We start from the raw sequence: 23,173 nt of genomic DNA on the forward strand, positions 1-23,173 counted from the left end.
AGAACCAACTCAACTCTTATTGAAGTTCATATATGATTTCTCAATAACAAGACCAATACTAAAAATGCATGTTCAGTGATGACTAACCTAAATATTATTCAAAATGAAGATTTAAGGTTTAAGGCTTAGGTTAAAGTATTGCAATAACAATGTGATACACGTGTTATGTCTTATATGTAACACTTTCTTGTTTTTATTTATTATTTTACTGGTATACATTTAGGTCAATTTTTATTGTAAAACGAAATATCCAGGGATAACCTTTCTTCATCTTGCTTAAAATTATGTTAGGAGAAAGGAGAGAACATTGGTAGATTGATTACTTAACAACATTTTCTACTGATAGGTCAATAACGCTGCAACATTTTTATATTGTTTTCTACCCATTTATGTTTAACATTATAGATGAAAACAATAAGAAAAAACGAAAGAATTTACCTACATTAAATATATAAAGTAACAACTGATTATCAAATGGAAAAGATAAAAGTAATCGTTTATCAAGGATATACGTCTTTTGTTTGCAGTAACAATGAAGAAACTTGATTAACAACCGGTTGAACATCTGATGATCATAACACCATGACTGAAATAATGAATGTAAAGCGAAAATATTTTGACTTATTACCAGAGGTAATTAATTCTAAAATAACATGCTAATCGACAGTTTTGATTAATGAATATCATGTACATTTGCTCATATATATATATATATTACTGGACAATATTATCCTCTTCGAAACTAATTAGTGAATAGTTACTGGACAATATTATCCTCTTCGAAACTAATTAGTGAAGAGTAAATATAGTGCATTTGTAAAGCACTAGTAGTAAGATATGATGTATGGTGGCTGATTTATGCAATTTCGTCTTTTCAAACACGAAAAGACGAAAATGATGCAAGCTAATTAGCGCCTTTAATTTTCGTCTTTTCGCCTTCAAAAATCTCGTCTTTTTGGGGCGAAAAGACGAGATTTAACAAACCTTAAATTTCGTCTTTTCGCCCCGAAAAGACGAAAATTAACAAACCTTAATTTTCGTCTTTTCGTCTTTTCACCCCGAAAAATTACAAATTACAGATATACTTTATCATCTTTCATATACGACGGAGATTATAATGTAATTTCTAATGTACAATTATGATGAAGACCATATCATGTACAATATGTGTAGTCAAAATGTCTTTTCAAATAATATACAGTGCATGGTACCTACTGATTGACTGTTGTAATTAACTGTATTTGAGCAATGTCTTGGTACAAGTTCTTCCTTTAAAGTTAAAGTCTTCGCGAGTTGTCTTTCATTATTATTTTGTTAACAAGTTGATCCGTGGTTCAAACGCTTTCAAATATTACCCGCGGACAATTTTTTTTTTCAATTTGTGTATGGGAGGCCACTCCTATAAGTGCTATGTTTAGCATTTTAAGTTTATTATGTACCTAACATATACACGGCAATGTTTTGATAAGCGTAATTACTAAATAGGGCGATTAGAACACAGAAAATTAGATATTAATGAATTTTAAAAAAAAATGTATCAATTAGTCTTAAAGGTTTGCGGAATGATGAATCTGTTAGTGGCACGTGCTACGTGTTCTACATAACCGCTGTAAACATACATGTTTACTCCTGATTTGATACTACTAATCTTAGTTATTGATGAAGTACCTGGTAATACTTATCAATTTAGTAAATCGATTGTTGTCATAAACTACTTTGATGCTTCCATATTGAACAATTAAGTCAATAAGATAAAAAAAATCAAATGGCTTCCACATCGGACCGGAAGACGAAAAGACGAAATTTAAGGTTTGCTAATTTTCGTCTTTTCGGGGCGAAAAGACGAAAATACGAAAAGACGAAATGACACAAATCAGCCACCGCAATGATGTAATATTATAAGACTCTTTCATATGGGGATATGAAGGATAGGGATATTCTACCTGAGGGTCAAACAATGTAGTAACACCCGAGGCTTGCCGAGGGTTTTGCAACATTTTGTGATCCCGAGGGTAGACTATCACTATCCTTCATATCCACTTAAGAAAGGGTATTTTTCTTTCATACCTCGACGTTTAAGAAAGGGTATTTTTCTTTCATACCTCGACGTTTTATTTATAACTTTACAACTATAATACCCCGCCATTTTGAAATAAATTCGAAGAAATCCACGACTGGAAGTCTTTTTTCCATACATGAAAAATTACGTGATATTTTCAACACAAATTCCGTTGTTTGCATCTTTTATAGTAAAACCAGTCATATTTGTGAAAAAAATGTTAAAATTTTACCAAGGAAATAGAGATTTTGTTGACGCCGTAACGTCACGAGGCTTTTTTTGCATAGGTAGACATGCAATACAGTCTCAGGCGACATGAGTGTGTTGCCCTAGACTAGGCAGTATTACAACCGTTGGTATGAACGAAATTGTTTTGTTTCATTCTTTTAACTTAATTTGCGGGTAAATAAGTTCGCGGTAATCTAATTGGATGCAAATATATATTCTATGTTTAATTCCCCGTAAATGATAGTAACTATCACGTACATGTATAAACTATATGTTGCAATTATTGATATTTTGGTTGTGGTAAGACCCATAGTTTCAATGCATTTATTAAATTTTGGTGTTTAGTATTCAGTTGACCCTTATTGTCATAGTGTAAGTGAAACTTATACAGTCTTATAATATCTTAATTAGGAATGTATTTTTCTGGGTAAATGACGAAGTATTAATATACCTCCGGTGGATGATATAAAAGTTGACATAAAGGTATCAGCATTATCGCTCTGTAGGTTGATCCTCCTGTTAAGCACTCAGCATGAAGGAAGCAGGGTGGGACGACTGGTTTATCAGTTGTCAGCTGTTTGATGTGAGGGGATGGGTTGTTGTTGTTCCTTGTCTCTGATGATACGTTTCAGAAAGATAACATTATAAAAAGGGTCTTCCAAAACATGCACACACCTCACATACGCTGTACACTGCATATACGGGAGGCCGACCTTAAATGACTCTAGCTATTAAAAGGACGTTTATCGAATCCATCAACGAAAGTTCTGTATGTAATTATAATTAAGTAGAAAAAATGAAGATGAACAAATTATAATTAATCAGTAATTATGTGACCAATTTTGTTACATACAGTAGTTGTTTTCATTCGTGTGTGACTAGATTTCGCTTTATTAGGGTCAAGTTAGTTTCCGGAAAAAGAGAGTACCTGTATAGCTTATATATGTTGACCAATGTTGGATTTTTTCCATACTAACTAGAAATAAAGAGAAGATCGCGAAGTGTTCGCTGAGTCCCCTCCTCCCGAAATCAAACAGCTATGCAATGAATGTAACTTTTTGGTAACTGATTTGTAAATAGACATTTTCCGTTATAGTTTAGTAATAAAGAATATGAGAGTATATGGTATTTATTGTATTCATGGTGTAAGTACATAATAAACTGTGTCTTTATTAAAGAAATATGATGCACAGACTGATGATGAGGAAATGTTTTTGCTATACCGCATGCTAAAGATAACAAGTGATCATTAATGTTCTAACTACAGATAAATGTTTACACCTACAAATGTAGATAGTGGAATAGCCGTATATAACAATCTATGCCGTGGTAATAATTGATAAAAAAATAATAATAGCTAATTTTATATCATATATGTTTCCACACATGTATTTGTCTTTGTATTTATTCAGAAGTGAAACACGAAATCGATGTGTTCTGTACGGGTTGCGTCCCTTGACACACTCTTTGGCCGTGGAAACAAAATAAACATTTTACTAATACCTGAGTGTATTGTGAATGGGAATTCTGACAAATAAATCATTGTTCATTAGTTGGCCAGGCGTGTAACAGCTGTTAATGTCATTGTTATAACGTCCAAATGAGTCTGTATTATGATGACACGTGTTGGCAAGATTACCGTCAAATGTTCACTCTCTTGGGTCTAGACGGTATCAGTTTATTAATCTTTTCCTGTTTTATTGACATGTTATGTTTACTTACGGTTGATTATGATTCATAACGTATAGCACTTAGTCATCGGGCCGTGAATTATTTCTATCGATACATATGTACATTGCAACACATGTTATAATACCTTCGATGCAACAACTGCATTATCGACTTATGGACATTTTTCACTTGTACTGTCCCCGGCAACACGACATTTATCATTGGATTTGTCATTGTGTAATCTTCATCAATGTACTCAACACATGCGTTTAATTAATTTGATTTATTCACGCTACAGCAGTCAGTAAAAAAGAAACGCATCATTCGTTCCAATTTCCTACGAAGAATTATGTCCAAAATTTTCTCTCTAAATAGACCATATGTATTCAACGTACGGTAGTTTTAAAAAAATGTTAAAGTGTCAGTTGTTTAATATTTAAGCTTTCCATTTCATTATGGATGCCAAAAATAAAACAGGGATCCCTTGTAAGGATGAGACAAATCAATCGTGTTATATAAGGACGTTCAAACATTCTAGAATGATGGCCCCTTAATTTGCGATATCGAGTTTTCTGATACCCGTCATTTGGGGAAAAAATATGGTTCTCCGATAGATATCTAGATCTGTGTTGATATTGATAGAAATGTTGTCAGAGTTCTGACAGTAACATACATTTAAGAAAAAACATTCAAAATTCATGTTTTAGAAAGGTCAAGGTTACAATTGCTATTCTAAACACTTGAGTAACTTCTGTGCGAGTTTCAGGATTACTATTGAAGGTTGTGATAAAAGCATCTTGGATATTCCAATGGTTACTATCACTGTCATCATATACAATCCTGGTTATTGTCATAGCAAAACTGAAAGCATTTATATTTCAGACCTACAGAGGCTTCCTTTGAAGATTACATAGAGTGATAACCAATTTCAAAGCCATATAGTGTATAATTATTCGATTATCTTGATGTACACAATAGGACCAAACTATTACCTGTCCCATCTGTTGTCGCACACAGAGTCTTCATTAGGTGAACACGAATTCCAGAAGTGGATTAAATGACAGTGATAGTAACCCTTGGAATAACGAGTACATAATTCATGGGACATATATTACAACCAATGTTGTTATCGTTGTAATGCAATATCGTACATTCATAATATACTAAATATGTGTACAATGTGGGATGAATCAACATAATCTTCTTTAGCCAAGGGTTACATATCCATCCAATCTATTTCTAAGAGCAGTGGGTGGATTGTAACCTGTAGTCATTGAAGATACATCAGCTTCCAATTTTTTCTTTAGTGAAGAAAGTAAAAATACGTCAGAACCAAAGGATGAATTTTTTCCTTCTTTCCTTTTTCTATAACTCATCTTCTTTGATTCTTATTATCTTCTTAATGTCATCAACAGCCAAACGCAATGATCAACTATAGCTTTGATATCTCGCTATCTATATGGTCGAGAACATATTGTTGCAATTTAAAAAGTTGTAGCTTATTGAACCAAGCACGTGTTCATCAGCTTTCACGCTCCTCAGGCATGTAAACATGTTGTAAACATTGGATGGCGGTGTCAGTATTTACACGTGAATCCCGCCTGCACATGGGGAGGTCAAAGCTGTATCTAAACTTGGTCTTGAACAAACAGTCTCTTCCATACACCAAAGGGAGATTAATTAATATAGCACATAGACTATGTTTTATATGAGTGTATTTTGATTTTGGCCACAGAGGCATTGGCAGAACATGTCGCATATTACTACTATTACTTACGTCATAGTATAGCTGTGATCATCATGCTTCTGTTATGCAATGCATGTTTCTATCATGCATTTATAGATTCTACTGCTGAGTATTGGATCATTATTTTGTTATCCCTAAAATAAATATATTTCTCAATCATTTTCAATTCTTGGGGTTTGGGGACGCTATTTTTCAGTTCATTTTGTCATAATCGGTGTATATTTAAATGACGCGTATTATTAGCACATTATTACTTTTGTATCATGACCATCATTTATATATAATGCAATACTGCAGAGCGCTTCAAACTCATGGGTTCACTTTTTTGCGTGTTCTTTTACGTGGCGTATTCATAGAGATGAAATTTCGCGGTTCGATTTATCTTACAATGCGGTACTTTATAATACTATTGTTCTTAACTATGTCTATAGTCACTGTTGTTTCTGATTTATCAGGATATCCATTAAACCCTTGAAAGTAAGCTTTGACCCAAAAAAACCTCTTATTTAACTCTTGAGTTTGAAACACACATGTTTTGATTATTCAGGTTTCTGAGAAACTGTCATTTTGACTCTTGATACTGCTCAAAGTCAAGGGTCAACCAACTGGATGTCCTGCTCCTAGATTTCTGTAAAAATCACGAATATAGTGGGAAAAAATCCGCGAACTTTAACAGCGATACAGTACCTGCTTCATTCTTTCGTCTGTAGCTCCTACTGCTGAATGTTGATTCATTATTTTGTTATCATTAAAACAAATATGTGTGTTGAGGGGCCGCGATGACCGAGCGGTTAAGATGTCCCGAAATATTACCACAAGCCCTACAATACTGTCCCGCGAAAATTAAGTCAAAATAGCAAAATAAGAAACAAATCATACTGATAAACAAAATACAAACAAAAAAATCTGGGTTCTAAAAATGGTTACATGTTTTATATAGTAAGGTATACCACGCTCGCCATGATGTCTTCATATTCGTGTATCGTATATGTTACAAAAAGTGCATTCTCATTGCCAATGCTTTCGGGCACTTTTTACTCATAGACATGTGAAATAAAATGCAAACAGAACCAATATCACGGACTGCAGCATATTCGTGTGATTTCCGTCACTGAGTAACAAAGCTAAATTCATCTTAAACCCAAATTGTCGTCTGCCCGACAAATCGGCGGGAAAAATAGAAATATCCATCGATTGTCAAGTCGCTGTGGGAAATAAAATTAATCAAAAACCGCTGAACAAATCCGCTAGTCGTGTCTTCCCATGATAAATTATCAAGTTGCAAATAAAATAACATGAAATAGAAAAAAAGCCGGTTGTGGCATAATTAGCATACATGGAGAAGATTACGTTAGTCTCGTTAATGAGAAGGGTGATTCATTGCAGTTCAAGGTATTATCGTTTTTATGCTTAAATGGGATAACATTGAATAATGTAATTTACTCTCATTTCATGGTTACACTGTAACTCAAAAAGTAAAGAATTAATGGTTTCTTAAGTTATTAAAAACCCATTGTAGCGGTTATGGTTGATGGGCCTTATTGAACACATTGAAGATAGATTTATTCGAAGTATTGTTGGATATAAATGATAAAAAGCATATTGATAAGAGATGTTCCTAGATCAGTGTTGCAGTAACAAAGCTTAATCACCTGTGTTATAAATGTGTTCAAAATATATGCGTTTTATCTATTTAGTTAAAAAATCAATCATACCAAGTTTGAGAAGGGAGACATCCGCTGTTTTCTTGCAGAAATGCAAATGCGATATCTCTAAGACTATTTAACCTTGATGAATCAATCTGTTCAATATTTTTTTTTAATTCTGCAGATTACAGCTTTCGGAGTAAGAATCAATCTAAATATTAATGAATTAAGGTGTTCTTTTGATTTAGAAAAAAAAAATCACTATTGTGTCCTTCTTGTAAGGACATTGTCACACTATCTCATGTAGAGCAGGGTTAACCAATGATATACTAATTCACGACGACAGGGTTCACGAATGAAAACTAAAATACTTTTTTTATTGATTAACTTCTTTTAATTAATAATCTATAAGCAATCCAATAACATTCAATATCTAGTTATGGACGTTTTTCCCTAGCTAAATCCTGATACAGTATAACCTGCGGTGATCAAGCGGGTTTTCGTATCGAATGGGTCCGTAAAATACTTGTTTTACCCTATTATTATATCTGCTAATTAGAATCGATGTTACAAACGGCATCGGTTCTGATTTGTTATTGGATCCAATCGAGGATTTTAAGCCAATGGAAATCGATGCTACAAGTCGGTATCTGGATCAACAACTGGAGTAGTATTCCAGTACAGAACATCAATGCACACTTTATGGAATTATTCCGCCTTATGAGCATTTAAAGCTATTAACTAAAATTATATTTTCTGAGAATGCGTTCCCTTGAATATGTCAATAGCAGATTCTTCAAGACTCTATATGGGTGATTTGTAATACGAGGAAGTTTGGATATGTAACATGTAAATATGCATTACAAACAAATATACATGTAATAGAAACCTTTCGGTCGCTGAATCATATACATGATAATGATATAAAGTTCAACAAAACGATTCGTTTATGTAGTGATATACGACCCAGTGTAATTATCGTTTGACCAGATATTTGCCTAACTACATCAGGATTCTTAATTCAGACATTTCTTCTGTAAATAAGAGAGAAACATTCCCAATGTCGGTTCAGTAATAGGTTTACTACAAGGCCACATATCAATCCATTAGAACTTGGAAGCTTTAACGATCTCCTATTGTTCGTTCATCTGAGGGCCTTTGTCGTGAAGAGCTTCGTAGACCTTGAACGGCCAATTTTGCATACAACCCTGTCATCCATTAAAAGCCATAGAATCTCTTTATTGTTTCTCTGATTAAATAAAAACAAAGTCGCCACAAAGTAGAACATCTTTGTCCCTATGTTGTGTTTGCGATCTTCATTCCAGCACTGATTTGTCACATTCTCGTAGTAAATACATCGTTCATTAAGAGCCGGAAATCACCCTGACCGAACCGTTACGTATAAGAATGTCAAGGACGTTGATAAGGTCAAGGTCAATTAAGTGACACTGTCAATCTGTCCTCGTTCCGGATAGAACATATTTGTTATAAAATGAATAATAACAAATAGGGTCTGAAATGAATCAATCAACCGAAATTACATGCACAATATGATACGACTCAAATAAGATGTATATTCACACTATTGCCCTTGATAATGAACATTTTGTCCATGTGGTACTAGTACTGTCCACGCTGTCGTGACAAAGTCCAGACTAGTATAAAATGATGGCGTCATTAATTGATATCAAAAGGACCGATATGAGTTATCATACCGGGCTGATGTACGTCATTTGGGGTTTTCTCTCCCGGGGTTTGTGGAAGAAACAATCTGTTCTTTTTTGTAGATTTCTTGTAAACAAACTGGTTTCTCAGTTTCCTTTCACCACTAAGATTTCTTGAGAACAATCTAGTTGTCTCAGTATCCTGTCACCACTAATATGGATGGCTAGCTATACATTCATCACACATTGTTTTGGAAGGTTGTTTGTTTTTATGTTTTCTATCAATAGCCAGGGTCATTAAAAACGGTCTACCCTGTATGCGATGTGTATATGTGAATGTCTGTTTATTTTGGGAGACTGGTATTGTCATGTTGTCTCTCTACAATGGTGAAACCCTTACCCTTTTTATAGTGCTGTCATTGAAGCATACTGCCTGAGACATCGGTCAGCACATCCCACTAATATGGCTGTCTAAATATACCACAACCAAGAATAAACATGCAAAGTTATATCTCATTTATATTTACATTTTTAAGACAATATTTAATTTGTTTTTTTATTATGGTTTGTAGGTTTCGCACTAATCTCTATAAGGTTGTTTACCATCTTTCAGTCTAGCCTGTTGATAGACATGTAGTGATCTATATTTCACAGCTGAGGAAGTGATCCCAAATATCAATACCAAATCACGCTGTTTGATCTGTATACAAATACATTCAGATCGTTCAATCAGGTCATTTTCAAAACGTAACAAGTGAGATTATGAATCATGGCATCTTGTATCAGAATTGTGGAGTAAAGTGCACCACTCGACCTATGGCGTGTCGTATGATTTTAGTGCAGTTTTGTTAGAGGAATGACAGGGTGTAGAGGCTCCGGGGATAATTGATTGGTGTAGTAGTCGTCTGATCAGGAGGCTAATTAATCAGGAGAATTCTAACCTGTCAGAATCCACCAAGGCCTGAACTGTAGCCGTGGTGGTAATATGTCATAGACCCGGACATCAACAAAATAATCATACTATTTCCGGTACAGCAAGTGTAGACAGAAAGTTGTCATAAAGCAACTAACTCTCAGTGCTTGTTGCTTTTAACAGAATGATTGTATTATTATATGTTTACTTCTTACGGGCCCGGTTCCATGAACATTTCATAACTTTGAGGAATTCCTTAACTAAAAAATCCCCATATAAAAGTAATACAGAATTTATGAAATGCTTCTTAACTTCACGTTTTATACGCCATACATTAAACAATTACTAAATGTATTGTCCCCAAACCTCTTAATATTTGAAATTAACCGTTTCCCTTGATGAATTTTAAAATATTGTAACAATTACTAATTTAGTCCAAATCTAAATAAAAAAAGTTTCTGTTGCAGTTAATCTAATAATTTTACGTTGAAAAATAAATTCACTGGACAATCGAGTTGAGGCAAACGTATTTTGTTGAACTGTAGATATATCTATTTCATATAATTGAGATATTCGTTCCAATTTTCTCAAAACAGTCCTTGGAAGGTAAACGACAAAATATGAAAATTGGTCTTCCTTTATTTAACTATTACATTCCCTGCTCTATTTCCTTTGATCTAAAATACATTCGACATTTTAGCTACAGAAAAGCATATCCGATTGGATAATTCCTAGAAACGCTGAGAAGACACGTGTCGTCTGGACCGGTAAACCTACAACATTCCTATTGAAATAAATATAATGGCAGGACTAAGTATCATTTATCAACTATATGCAAATTAGATTTACCGTTTTTATTAAAGTGAGACAGAAACGACCCTATCCACGCGTTATTGTTCGCTGCTATGGAGAAACACAGAAAGCATACCCATGGTAACTTAAAACTGTGTGAAGTCTGACCATTGGAACACACAGTACAACGGATTTAGCACGCATGTATCACGTGACGAAGTGACAAAATGGTCATTATAAGTACTATCTTGACAATTTAATAAAAGTGTCAATTATATATTTTTGAAATTCCTTTATCTAAGATAATGTTTTAAGAAATATTTACAAAATGGAGTGTAGATTTAAATTCTTCATGAAGAATCTATAATTATCACGTTTTAATTTTACAAAAGGCTTATCCTGACAGTATTTGTAACGCAAAATATGGTTAACTTTGACTTCATGGTGGGGGGGGGGGGGGGGGGTTCATAATGTGGATGATAATAGTCGTATCGCATATGATTTCCAGCATGAATCAGCGATTCTTTGCTATCTTTGCCAGCGATAGCTTTTGAGTGCTGTGCAGTGCAATGTGTATTGACTTGCAGTCGCGGTTTCTTTTCGATTTTATTTCAAAATGGCGGAATTTAATAGAAGTCAAATTGCAAGAAGGCGTCGGGGTATCACCTCGGAATCACAAAATGTTGTAAAAACCCTCGGCAAGCCTCGGGTTTTACAACATTTTGTAACCCTCGGGTAGAATATCCCTATCCTTCATATCCACGTATGAAAGAGTTATATATTATAGTCCAATAAATCTAAGACGATGATTGTATTGTTACATTCATATATAAGGTTATAAAATAACACAACATATAGCTCTGATATACAGTGAACCCTCGATAAAACCGGACCAAATATTTCCCAAATATCGGCTTCGAAGTCAATAATGAAATAGTTTCTTTGACTTTTTCGTCGTCCGGATTATCGCAGGTCAACATTATTTCAACGACATGATGTGCTATTACGATGATCATTCAGTGATGACATATTTAAACGTTTTATTATTTCCATTAATTTATTTAAGAACTGGTATGAAAACGTATCTTGATAATCAATATGAATAATATTAATAGTTAAGACATATTAATATACACCGAGTAAATGTTGTGTGTTGTTAATTTTTACTATATTTGCGGTTTGATTCAAATCCATGAATTCAAAACACTAACGAAGTATTGCTACGTTATCTTACAATCCTTAGGCCTTTATTCACTGTGTACTCTATCCAAAATAACACCTCTCACAAACGATTATATTCAAAATAAAAATAGAAGTAAATATCAATAACTTTGACGCCATAAAACTTTAGAGGAAACGGTGTATCACGAAACTAAACCCACACAAATAGATTCCGTTTACGAAACCACGAAATATGGGCACTGACCGAGAATTTAAATAATCGTCATACAGTATCTATTGTAATATTCATATGAGACGATTCCATATTGATTGTACATCAAAGTAACTTAAACAAAATCTAAAAATAAAAATGTTTGACTATGCCTGCTACCCACTTACCTTTTCAAGTTACTTTGGTAAATAACATCTTCAGAACATCTGTAATCGAAGGCAGTAAAAAGTATCGATAAACATATCGAACTTATTGCACCCTCGAAGTCACGCATGACACAACTCTGCTGAATTCCATTGGTAATCCAATAACATTACGCTTGTTAGGGATCTCTTGAAGTAGGCCTGGTTTATTGGTTCGTGTCGGACGGACTCCTCGCCATCTTTATCTTACAATTAAGGTTTTATGAAAACAGGACAGTAATGTGTGTATTTGTGGAGTGGCGGGGGTTAATCATTGTTTTGCAGAAGTATATATATTTATGAAATTTCCCGCGGCCTTTTAAGTGTACGAACAGAAAGGAAGGCCATTACCAATGGTTGTGATTCTACTCACAATGTTGTATATAATTACGTGCCCCTGTACGTTAAAAGCTCTCTCTTTTGGGCCAATTAAGTAGCGTCATGCTGGTGTCAGTCGGTTCTGTTAATTGTTCTGCGTGAGGGTACGGAGTGTATGAGGTTTCTTTTTATACCTACTTATTTATTCTATGTATTGAAGGTTCAAAAATACCAAAATATTCTATGTTTCAAATTAGTAACTACGACGGCCACCCCGACTGCAAAAGTAAACAATATCATATTGCTTTTTTAATATCCTTTCGTCAATAATATTTGATTTCAAAAGACATGATTTACAAAATTTCTAATTTGATACGTAATTACGTATACAGATGAAAAAAGAGAAAAATCAATTGAATCGATGAAGAGAAATAAAAAGTATACGTATTTGTCGAATTCGTGAATAGGCAAACCTAATGGCATTTGATAGAAACATAAAGAGTGCATTGATATATGTCTGTTCCATATCTGTACAAACCTTTGTGGTAAATATCCATTGACTAGTTAAATGTTATCAATTAACAAATGGTTATGCACTATATTCATATAATTTGACGTTTTGAATCTTACGAATTCCTAAGAATGGGAAACATATTACCTGTACCAATAGCCACAACAGGAGGTCTTCTTTTCGGTTTGATAGTATTTGATTAGTACCCAGTACGCCGCGATTCATTCCATGTTTTCGAAACGATCATTTGGGTCTCATAATTTATGCATCTCAATTACTTTAAACGTTCTTTTATCCGCTTTTTAACTTCTTTTGTGCCTCTCTTATATAAATGCGTTCGTATTATCTCGGTTACATATATATGTATTTGTTTCTCCGTTTTTGTATTGTCTGTCTCTTTCCATCACTTTTGTAATATTCATTTCTTTACAAAATGTACTTCTGAAGTTTGTTCAGTTATATTTCAATTTACTTTGTCCTTTGTCTTTCAGTTTGGAGTAATTTCCGTTTTTGTATCTTTCTAGTTCATTTACGTTTGCTTTATTTCCAGGGTTGTTTTCAACATGTGCTGGCTTGTGTCTTCGTCTAGTTTAGTTTAGTTTAGTTTGGGATTAATTTTCATTTTTGCATCTTCTCTGTTTAGTTAGACATATTTCATTTTGAATGTTATCTCTCATATTTACTAATTGTTTTAGCGTATTCGTTATCTTTCAATGTTTCCGTCCCCTATATTTGTAAATCAGCACTGAGTAATTTGATCAGTGTCCAGTACTTACCCTAATGAGCAGCCTTGTTATTTAAACTAATTGGACCATTATTATTAACGGAAGCGGACAATGCCCTCAGCATGTTGTCGGACTCTTGTAATTAATACCATTATAGATACATATGAAACTTACAAGCACATATGGAGTTCATATCTGTCATGAATTACTTCTGATTAGTTACAACAGTCTTCTTGTTGTTATCATCACAATGGAATCCGTAAAATACATGTTTTGTTGTTATGTAAAAATGCGATATTAATGTTACAGATGGTGACATTATCTAAATTAAGTTTTGTTTTTTCGTTAAGCTAACCATACTTGTTTGAGATGCCGGAATCCCTAGAAGGTATTTCTATTGTTAATAACGTAAGTAAATAACTAACTCAGCTGCACCGGAAAGGGAACTGAAAATGAGGCCTCAGGGGAATTAACCCTGTCAGAAACGCATGTCGTACAAATATAGCCTATACCTAAGTTCGAAACTGACGAAACGCACGGATTTCTTTCATCAATATATATAAAGTATTTCATCCATATTGATTTTTTACGTCATTCGTGAACAATAACATCCCTCAATGTTTTATTTTTTTAATATCAGAATAAAAAGAATTGTAAATGACATAAGATACCTAACACACTTAAGATAGACTACACAAGATGGTGGTATAACAAACTTTTGGTAAGGAGCAAAACAATTAATGAAAGAAGATCAAGGAATATACCGCAACATACATGATGTGCCACAAATGTCTTGATATCATGTGACGTATTTTCGAATTTGTAGAAGATGCATATTGAGACACATTCTGTACCGATTTCAAATAAATTTTAACTGTTAATATGTCAGGATTTCCACACAGCGTGATAAGCGTTTAGTGTATATAAGTTAACCACTTTAATTTGACGAGATTTAATTTTGGCAGTAAAAGCCTTGATAATGAATTTATGTGTTCTCAAGTATGTTTAAAACTACGAAGACGATTTTCAGTTGTCAGATTCTTTCATGGTGGTATTGGGTCGAAACCACCAAATCAGTAACGTGTGAAATGCCTTTGCAGATTTTTATATTGACATTATGATATCTGACAGTAAATTTTGGACCTTTGCATTTATGATAAATGACATTTCAGTCCAATGTTTCAGGAAGAACATTTGTATTCATAGAAGAAACAATGCAAATCGATTACATTTTTCAATGATTCGACAGGTGATGATTTAAACTGTCAAGTTTCGTTAGAAAGTAGAATAATGTATAAAATAAAAAATAATAAAATCTGGTCAATAGTAGCATCCAGTACTGACAGTATAAGTTTTCTAATCAGAAAATAATACAAACAACAGAACAAAAAAGAAAAAGTAGTAACTGTGGATAGAAAAAGCTTTGAAGTTATATATTCTTAATAAATGATTTCAATGACAACATTTGCGGACGGACAATATCCCTTCTACATTAATGTCTTTTTATAACAAAAGAGTTTGATATTCGGTACTAAATTGATCTAAAACTGCTTTTGTTTTTGCTTTTATACAACACAAAAAGTTTTGCTTAGATATACAAAAATGGCTTTTCTAGTAGTGAAACAAGTATGGAAATAATCAAAGCAAAATTATATTTCTTTGAACGTCTACGCAATTATTAGGCGATATAAAATACCATCCAATACCCCCTTTAATCATAATTAATTTAGTAGTCCATGTATCAGTGGTATAAAGTCCACAATTAGCCAATCTGATTAAAATACAGATCCTTATAACCACTCCGTTCAATAGAGGATCTGACAACATCCCATAAGGGGTCATGTTCGGATGACCTTTTATCACGTGTATTTCTGATCAAATACATCTTCTACACATTGCTACGCCAATTTATAAAGCCATTTCGTAACAATATTCATGTACATTTCGCTTTGTTGTGTACTTTTGGCGAGATTATCACATACACGAAAATAATTCGGACAGTTTTTTCAAACAATATCGTCCTTGGTCAAGATGCTTGCAGTGGCAATTTGATTGGTCATTTCCAAAGGTCATCTTGACATGACCCCTAAAGGGATGTTGCCAGATCCTCTTATCAAACGTTGTGATAATAAGGATCTTTTTTAGTCATATTGACAATTAGCCCACTGGTAATCTTTTAATTATTGTTCATTTCATAATATTCTAAGAACGTTATCTAGTAACGTAAAGGTGTATAGACCGAAATAGCTTTCATTTGTGTTTAAATTGTACATGAAAAAGAATGATGATTTTGTTATGCCCCCAAAGATATTAGCTGCGTGTATTAGCATACTGTTAATTATACATTTATCACAACTTCATGGTCAAAGAAAATGAAAATAAAAAAATCAAACCAGAATTACCTTTTATCAGTGAGGTCGTTTTAAGTTTACTACGGTAGTCCTAATAACTGCACTGTGGTTAATTACACAATGCATCAAACAAGCAAAATTAATCTTTATTGCAAATAACAAACATTTACATTGTGCTTGGGGTAACTTCATCTAAGGCCAACAATATGGCGTTAAATTTTTATTGATAAACTTTAAACTCCTGTTTCAGCAAGGATGAAGTTGTTTTGTATATGACCATATTGCAATCAAGGTACTCAGCAACGCCACAGCTAAATGGTACGAATTCGGGCGAGAGCTACACCAGAGATCATTCTCCAAGTTTTCTAGTGTTATCATTCTCCAAGTTTTCTAGTGTTACGTTTATACACTGGCCAATGTTTTAGAACAAGACAGCGAGAAAGTGAGGAATCGAATAAAAACTGTTAGGTTCTTAGATAAATTGCAGTTAAATTTCGACAGGTGTCGATTGAAATTGCTTCAGAGGGAATGTTTTCGTGGGTGATGCTGGCGATAAAACTAGTTGATATTCGAATGTTCACCGCTGTGAAATGTAGAAATGTGTGTCTTTATTGTTCCGTGGGTGATACGTCTACGGCACTATAAAGTCATGTCAGCACGAGTGAGGAAATAAACGGGCCAGGCTCTTTCTACTGAAGGGGGGTCTGACATAATACTAGGCTGGAGGACAGTTAAGCCTAAGGGAGCACCTCTTATTGGTGTGGAGTTATATTATCATTGAGAAACAACTCTTGCTGGTTTTGGGAGGGACGTTTTGGCAAAATTCTTGGACGAAAGACTTAAAACCCTGAGGGTGCAAGTCTTGTTTAGGGATAGGAGGTTTGGCATGATATATAAACAGGCAAGAGGAAAGCTACGCCTTAGGTTACCTCTCACTGTTTTGAGCTTAGGCTTAATAAAACATTTATTTGTAAAAATATAGTGACGTGTTTTTTTGTGTGTTTTTTTTTTTTTTTTTTTTTTTGCGATCTGAATCAATATTGCGCCATTTTCTGAATTCTGTACCGAAACGACATTTGCAAAATAAAAACCTCCCCTTGGTATATGTACAATGATTCCAATCATAGGAAGAATGAAGTACTGCTAATCAAACTGCTTTTTAATAAAAAAAAAAATGATTGATTAAACATTATCCATCCAAAAGCTTTCAATGATTTAACCTTACTGAAGAGGCCTTCTACGTAACATCAAACTTATATTCACTGCACTTATATCCAGACTTGGCATACAGCATAATAACCGGGGGAACAAAACTGTTAATACATATGTTTGTGAACTTTCTGAGAGTAAATAATTACTTGGCAAATGTGGTACAAATGTACATAAAATACAGCTTTGTTGGCCCTTTGTTTACAGGAAATTACTTAATTAGCTGTGATTAAATTCGTTATTAATATTGTTAATATATTTAACCCTCGTGTTATGATAATAAAATGTAGCATTCCATACGTTTTCTGTAGAGCAATTAATTCCGAACTATGTTAACTAGCTTTACAGTAAAATTCTTGACGTAACATCTTTTTAAAAAATAATATGATTTATAAGCAATGCGTTTTAGCTATAAATAAAACGATGATATGTAAGCATCATCAGCTGTTCCACGTCTTACACCACTCTTTGTACTTTTATTTTTTAACTTACAGTGTATTTCTCATGCCATAGCCGTAATGAAGAGTGTGTTAAACGTTAGGGATAGGCGTTTTGACAGGTGATTCTTGTAACAAATCGTTTTTGAACAGGGATTCTCCATTTTGATGACAAGGCGGTAAAGTAAACAGCTGAAAGTATTTTACTTTATGTCACTTTTTAACAAGGATATCTGGTTTTACTGTTTGCTATGTTCTATTAAAGGGGCAGCGATAGCACAGCCGATGGGGGATGTGTATTAAGTCGGGGGGAAATATGAAAGGCACTTTCTAAACTGCGCTACTGTGCTTCAGTATTCCACGGCTACTTGATGGATATATCAGTACGTGTTGATGTGACTATGAACACAATCTTGTAAACAAATTTATTTTCGACGAGTTTTTTCGTAATTACGCGAGCGATTTCTAACGCGGTTCAAATGTTTTAGGAATAATTGTAAAAACATATCTATGACTGCACACTTGTCACTAAGAGGTTAAGATCCCATGTTTACAGATTTATATACTCGCCTATATATACGTGTAGATAAATTAGACTAACGTACAGGTGTACTTTATTTCAATCGCCCTATAACCAGTTGGACAATAAAGAACTTTTCCTGCAATGTCAAGTAGATGGTAAACTCGCAATACCAATACTATCTTAGTGTGAAGCCAATCGATGAAATGAAGACATTCACCAACATAACCTATCAATTACGTTAGACAAAGGTGACTGTATAATGTATAAAAAGAATATAGCCCAAAACAAGTAGTCCTTGTTATGTAGATATTCATTTTCATTTGATGCAAAGAACAGGAAGTAAAGGTATGCGCAAGGACACCTCCATATGTACATGTAATACTATATAAGGACACTTGTGTAACAAAAACAACCTCTATGTATAATCGATATGTCATTCTTCCCAAACGACAGACAAAGGACAGAATAGGAAAAACAAGTACGTGTTTTTGCGTCTTTCACAGATTCTATAATCGTATAATTGTGCGATCTGTATAGTAAATATATCATACCTGCCACAACACGATATACTTACTCACGTTGTGTTTGGTAAGTTGTTGTATTCAAGTCTATCGTAGTAAGAACTATGACTTTCTAGGCAGTAAGTGTGGTTTGCATTTTGTTTGGTTTGTTTGACTTAACCTCCTACTAACAGCCTATAGATCATTTAAGGACGGCCTTCCCTGAAGTATATATTCTACATTTGTATGTTGCGTATGCTTTGAGAGGTTTTATTATACTTGTGTTGTCTTTTAAAAATAGAGGTTTTCACACAGGTCTTTTTTCATAATGATATTTACTGAAGTATCCTACCAAAGACGCCAAACACCATACCCCTTGATCACATCACACTGACAACGGGCAAACCAGTCGTTCAACTATCCTAATGATTTGCTTTGCGTTCACGCAATTTAAACTTAAATGAATTACAAGTCATATTATGATGCTTGTAAATGGTCGACGACGGCTAGTGTTACACAAAATAAGACTTGACCTCTCAATTCTTATATGATACATGTGATTAACATTAGAAACAATATTCTCGAAGCTGACACGAATTAAACATTAATGCTTTATTTGACGTTACGTAATCTAATCGAATGGTCTAGACACGCGCTTCACATTTTATTGCGTTATGCAATCGTATGAAGCACGTATACTGCTTATATGTCTCGGACAACAGGATCACGTATGTATGTCGGAACATGACTGACCTGTGCTGTTTTACGATACCTATAGGATTCTCCTCCGAGACGCTTCTAACAGACAGGCATCCAGCTAATGACAGATCGTCCCGATATAGCCCTGTATCGGTCACGTGACGTGTGGAATGACGTAAGTACGTAATGAGTTTTCTATGAAATAAAACCTGGTGTGTCTGTTTTAGTTACACGTGTCACACTGATGAACAGAGCCAGGCGATAGAAATAAAGCATTGCTTCAGACGAGCATGCTTACGTTACCTGACTGAATATGAGTGCTTTTCAGACGTCTGAAGAAGCAAATAGCATTTGTTTGTTTATACATTGACCTACGCTTATACAGATGTTCTTGCAGTAAGGCTGTGACTTTCGAGTAATCATTAACCGCACACATATCATCTCAATATGAATGTCTTTCGCCGTACCTTTCAGATATAAGAAATTACTTTCTTATATAAACTAATAGACTACCTTTTACCACACACAATCCAATTGAACTAGAGTGTTCTATCTAAGACCTATTACCTGAGTCGTGATGTTTTCATCACATGAACATCTTTCTAAAAAAAGTAAAAGAATAAAATCGTATGGTAAGTGTTCGTAACTTGAGCATGCATAAGCAGTTTTTACTATATGGTCTTGATTTTATCATAAAGTTGCTGCATGATCCTGGCTTTTCCAGATATTGCCAGTATAGTCCTAACATTATCATACAAAGGTTGTATGTGTTATGTAGTCTTAATGCTAACTACAATACATAACTCGTATTTGTTTTGTTGTTATTATACAAAGATACACATCACACAACTAACCTACTACTAATTAATTAATATAACATGTGACAAGGAGATTTTAGAGCTGTAATACCAATTATAACTAGATATAACACATCTTAAAGCCGGCCGTCTTTCCATGCTGCCGCCTTATGATGTTCAAAGTTTGGTGATTTATATGGAGAATTGCATATTTCTTCCTATGCAATTAATTTTATGTTTTTGTTTCGCTAGCGTAACCAAACACTTAAAGCCGCATCGGCAACCAATAGGAAGACATGTAACAAATGAAATAAAAGGAGCAATTTAAGACCATTAAACCAATAAAACACACATTCTAAATTAACTTAAATTCTCTATTTTGAGGATAAAAACATCCACAATTTTTAACTATTTTAATGCAAAATACAAATTGAACATCAATATCATTTTGTTCGCAAAATGGATAAGGCAAAATAAATTCCATGTTAGATTAATATTTGATAAGAGATAATCTACATAAGAAAACATTTATTTTTTAACACTTGACAGTTTTCTCTAGCTCCCGGCTTTAATTACCGATTAATTTTGATTATTTGCATGCTTCATGCCAATATTATACTTGAGGTTATCTTTGCAAAGTGCGAGAATGACATTTAGAAGTTTTATTAAATCTGGACGAGCAAAAATTAAAAACTTCTTGTCGATTTTCATAAAGGCTTTCATAATTATTACACAACAACAAAATCCTACGTTTTGACGTCAAAATGTGCTTCGAAAAGTAGGGGCGGCCATTGGGCCTATGTAACGCCGTTTCTTAATCCGGATAATTCCTCTTTTGTTTCTTTGTATCACCTCACTGTTTTGTCATGACGTCACCATTGATGTCAGCTTATGGACAATGCTATAGGTTACATGTATTTGATAATAATCGCATAAGTGAAAATATTACACGGTCAAGGTGACTGGCTATCAGGCAGATTATGTAAGAATAGCGCAAAAAAAAAGATTAACATAGAAAAACTTATGTATTTGAATTTTACTATTATATACAGGATAGTCTAAAGATCGTGAATGTAGTCCTGTTAGGCTGTCCCTACGTGACTAGTAATACGTACCTGGCAATCCTGCCCTGCAGGTAGGGCGTTAGAATTGTACCTGCTGCCCCTATTGCATGATCGTAAAAGGCGACTAAATTTAGGATCTTATCTTTTCTCTTCTTCCTTACTGACTTTATCTTTCCTAATGCCTCTCTTGGCACCGCCTCACCTTTGGCCTTGAGTTGAGCGTTCGCCCCTGTGAGGAAGGCTCTGGGTTCTGTCCCCTGGCCGAGACACACCAAAGTCTATAAAAGTGGTAGTTTCTGCTCCTGCTTAGCGCTCAGCACACAGGGAGTGGGACGACTGGTTCGCCCGTTGTCAGTATAATGTGACCGGGTGGAGTGTGTTGCTTGGTGTTTTCGGCGGCATGCTTCAGTGATATAGCACTATAAAAAGGGCAACAGTTCCACTATACAAGAAGACACAACATAAATATACCGCAGTCTCCCAAAACACGCACCTCGCACAACATACACGCAACACACCGCATGCATGGGAGGCCGTCCTTACATGACCATAGCTGTTAATAGGACGTTAATTAATCAAACAAACAAACAAACAAACCATAATATAGACCTCCATTTTCGCAAGTATGAAGGACAAGTACCCTCGTTGTTATTATTTCACATTGTATTTTCTGCTGAAGCTGATTACATTCTATGGTCGTCACCTTAGCTTGATGATGGAGATTAATTAGGTCATTTTCTAGTTCTTCAATGTTTAAAACAGAATTTTACGTTATGTTTGTAGGAAAATGCTGTGGGTCGGAAAGGCGACTAAATTTGAAATTGTATTTCCTTGCTAGCGTTCCTCTTCTCCATAATCTCCATCGACATTGCCTCATATTTAATGCCGGTTTCGAGATGAGCATTCTTTTACGTGAGATTGATTTGGGCCCTTTTCCTGGTCTGGACTCACCGATATTTGTATAATGGTATATCCTGCCATTGTTAAACATTTAGCTTTAAAAAGAGAAGACTGGGTTTCCCTGTATACGGACAATGTGACTGGATGATGCGAACTATCAGGCCGGGAAGTGATCCCACTATTTCAAGGATACACACGATGAACTTACAGCAGTTTCCCAAAATACAAAAGCAAAATTGATATGCAGAACATTTCATACGAGGAGGCCACTAAGAAACATCAATGTCATTTTGAGGAAATAGTTACTTTTATGTAATCGCTGCCCTATAGATAAGGCGAATTGTACCTGTTGCCACTATGACCTGTTGGAAAAGGCGACTAAATATAGGATCTTCGTATTTCTTTCTCCCTATTAAGTAACTCTCTTCTTCCCTTGACACCACTTCACTATTGGCCTTCGGTTGAGCGCTCGCCTCTCTTAGGTCGGCTCTGAGTTCTGTCTCCTTGATTAGACACAATAGTCTATAAAAGTGGTAGTTTCGGTTCCTGCTTAGCACTCAGCATTAAGGGAGTGGGACTATTTCGCTCGTTGTCAGAATAATGTGAACGGATGGGGTGTGTTGCTTGGTGTCTTCGGTGGCATGCTTAGCCTTCAGTTATATAGCGCTATAAAAGTTAAGAATTTCACTATACTAGAAGACACCATGCGAATATACCACAGTTGCCAAAAACCCGTACCTCTAACTTCACACAGGCAAGACAAGGCATACACGGAAGCCGTCCCTGGCTGTTAAAAGGACATAGATATGATAAACCATTTAGAACGAAATCAAATGTATGTAAT

At 34.5% G+C, this 23,173-nt stretch overlaps 1 protein-coding gene across 2 annotated transcripts in view; it reads right to left on the bottom strand.

Moving 5' to 3' along the window:
* The window catches only part of LOC138333300 (neuronal acetylcholine receptor subunit alpha-9-like), an 83,259-nt gene that overhangs the window by 38,471 nt on the left and 21,615 nt on the right, over positions 1–23,173 (bottom strand). Inside the window, exon 1 of one of the 2 annotated variants that reach the window (XM_069281589.1) lies at positions 12,281–12,619. The exons of the other annotated variant lie outside the window; for it this stretch is intronic. The gene's annotated coding sequence lies outside the window, so the exon portion shown is untranslated. Of the gene's footprint in view, positions 1–12,280; positions 12,620–23,173 lie in introns of those variants that run through there. 2 annotated transcript variants of the gene reach the window in all.

Source organism: Argopecten irradians, chromosome 10, assembly GCF_041381155.1.
Source record: "Argopecten irradians isolate NY chromosome 10, Ai_NY, whole genome shotgun sequence".
Classification (NCBI taxonomy): domain Eukaryota; kingdom Metazoa; phylum Mollusca; class Bivalvia; order Pectinida; family Pectinidae; genus Argopecten; species Argopecten irradians.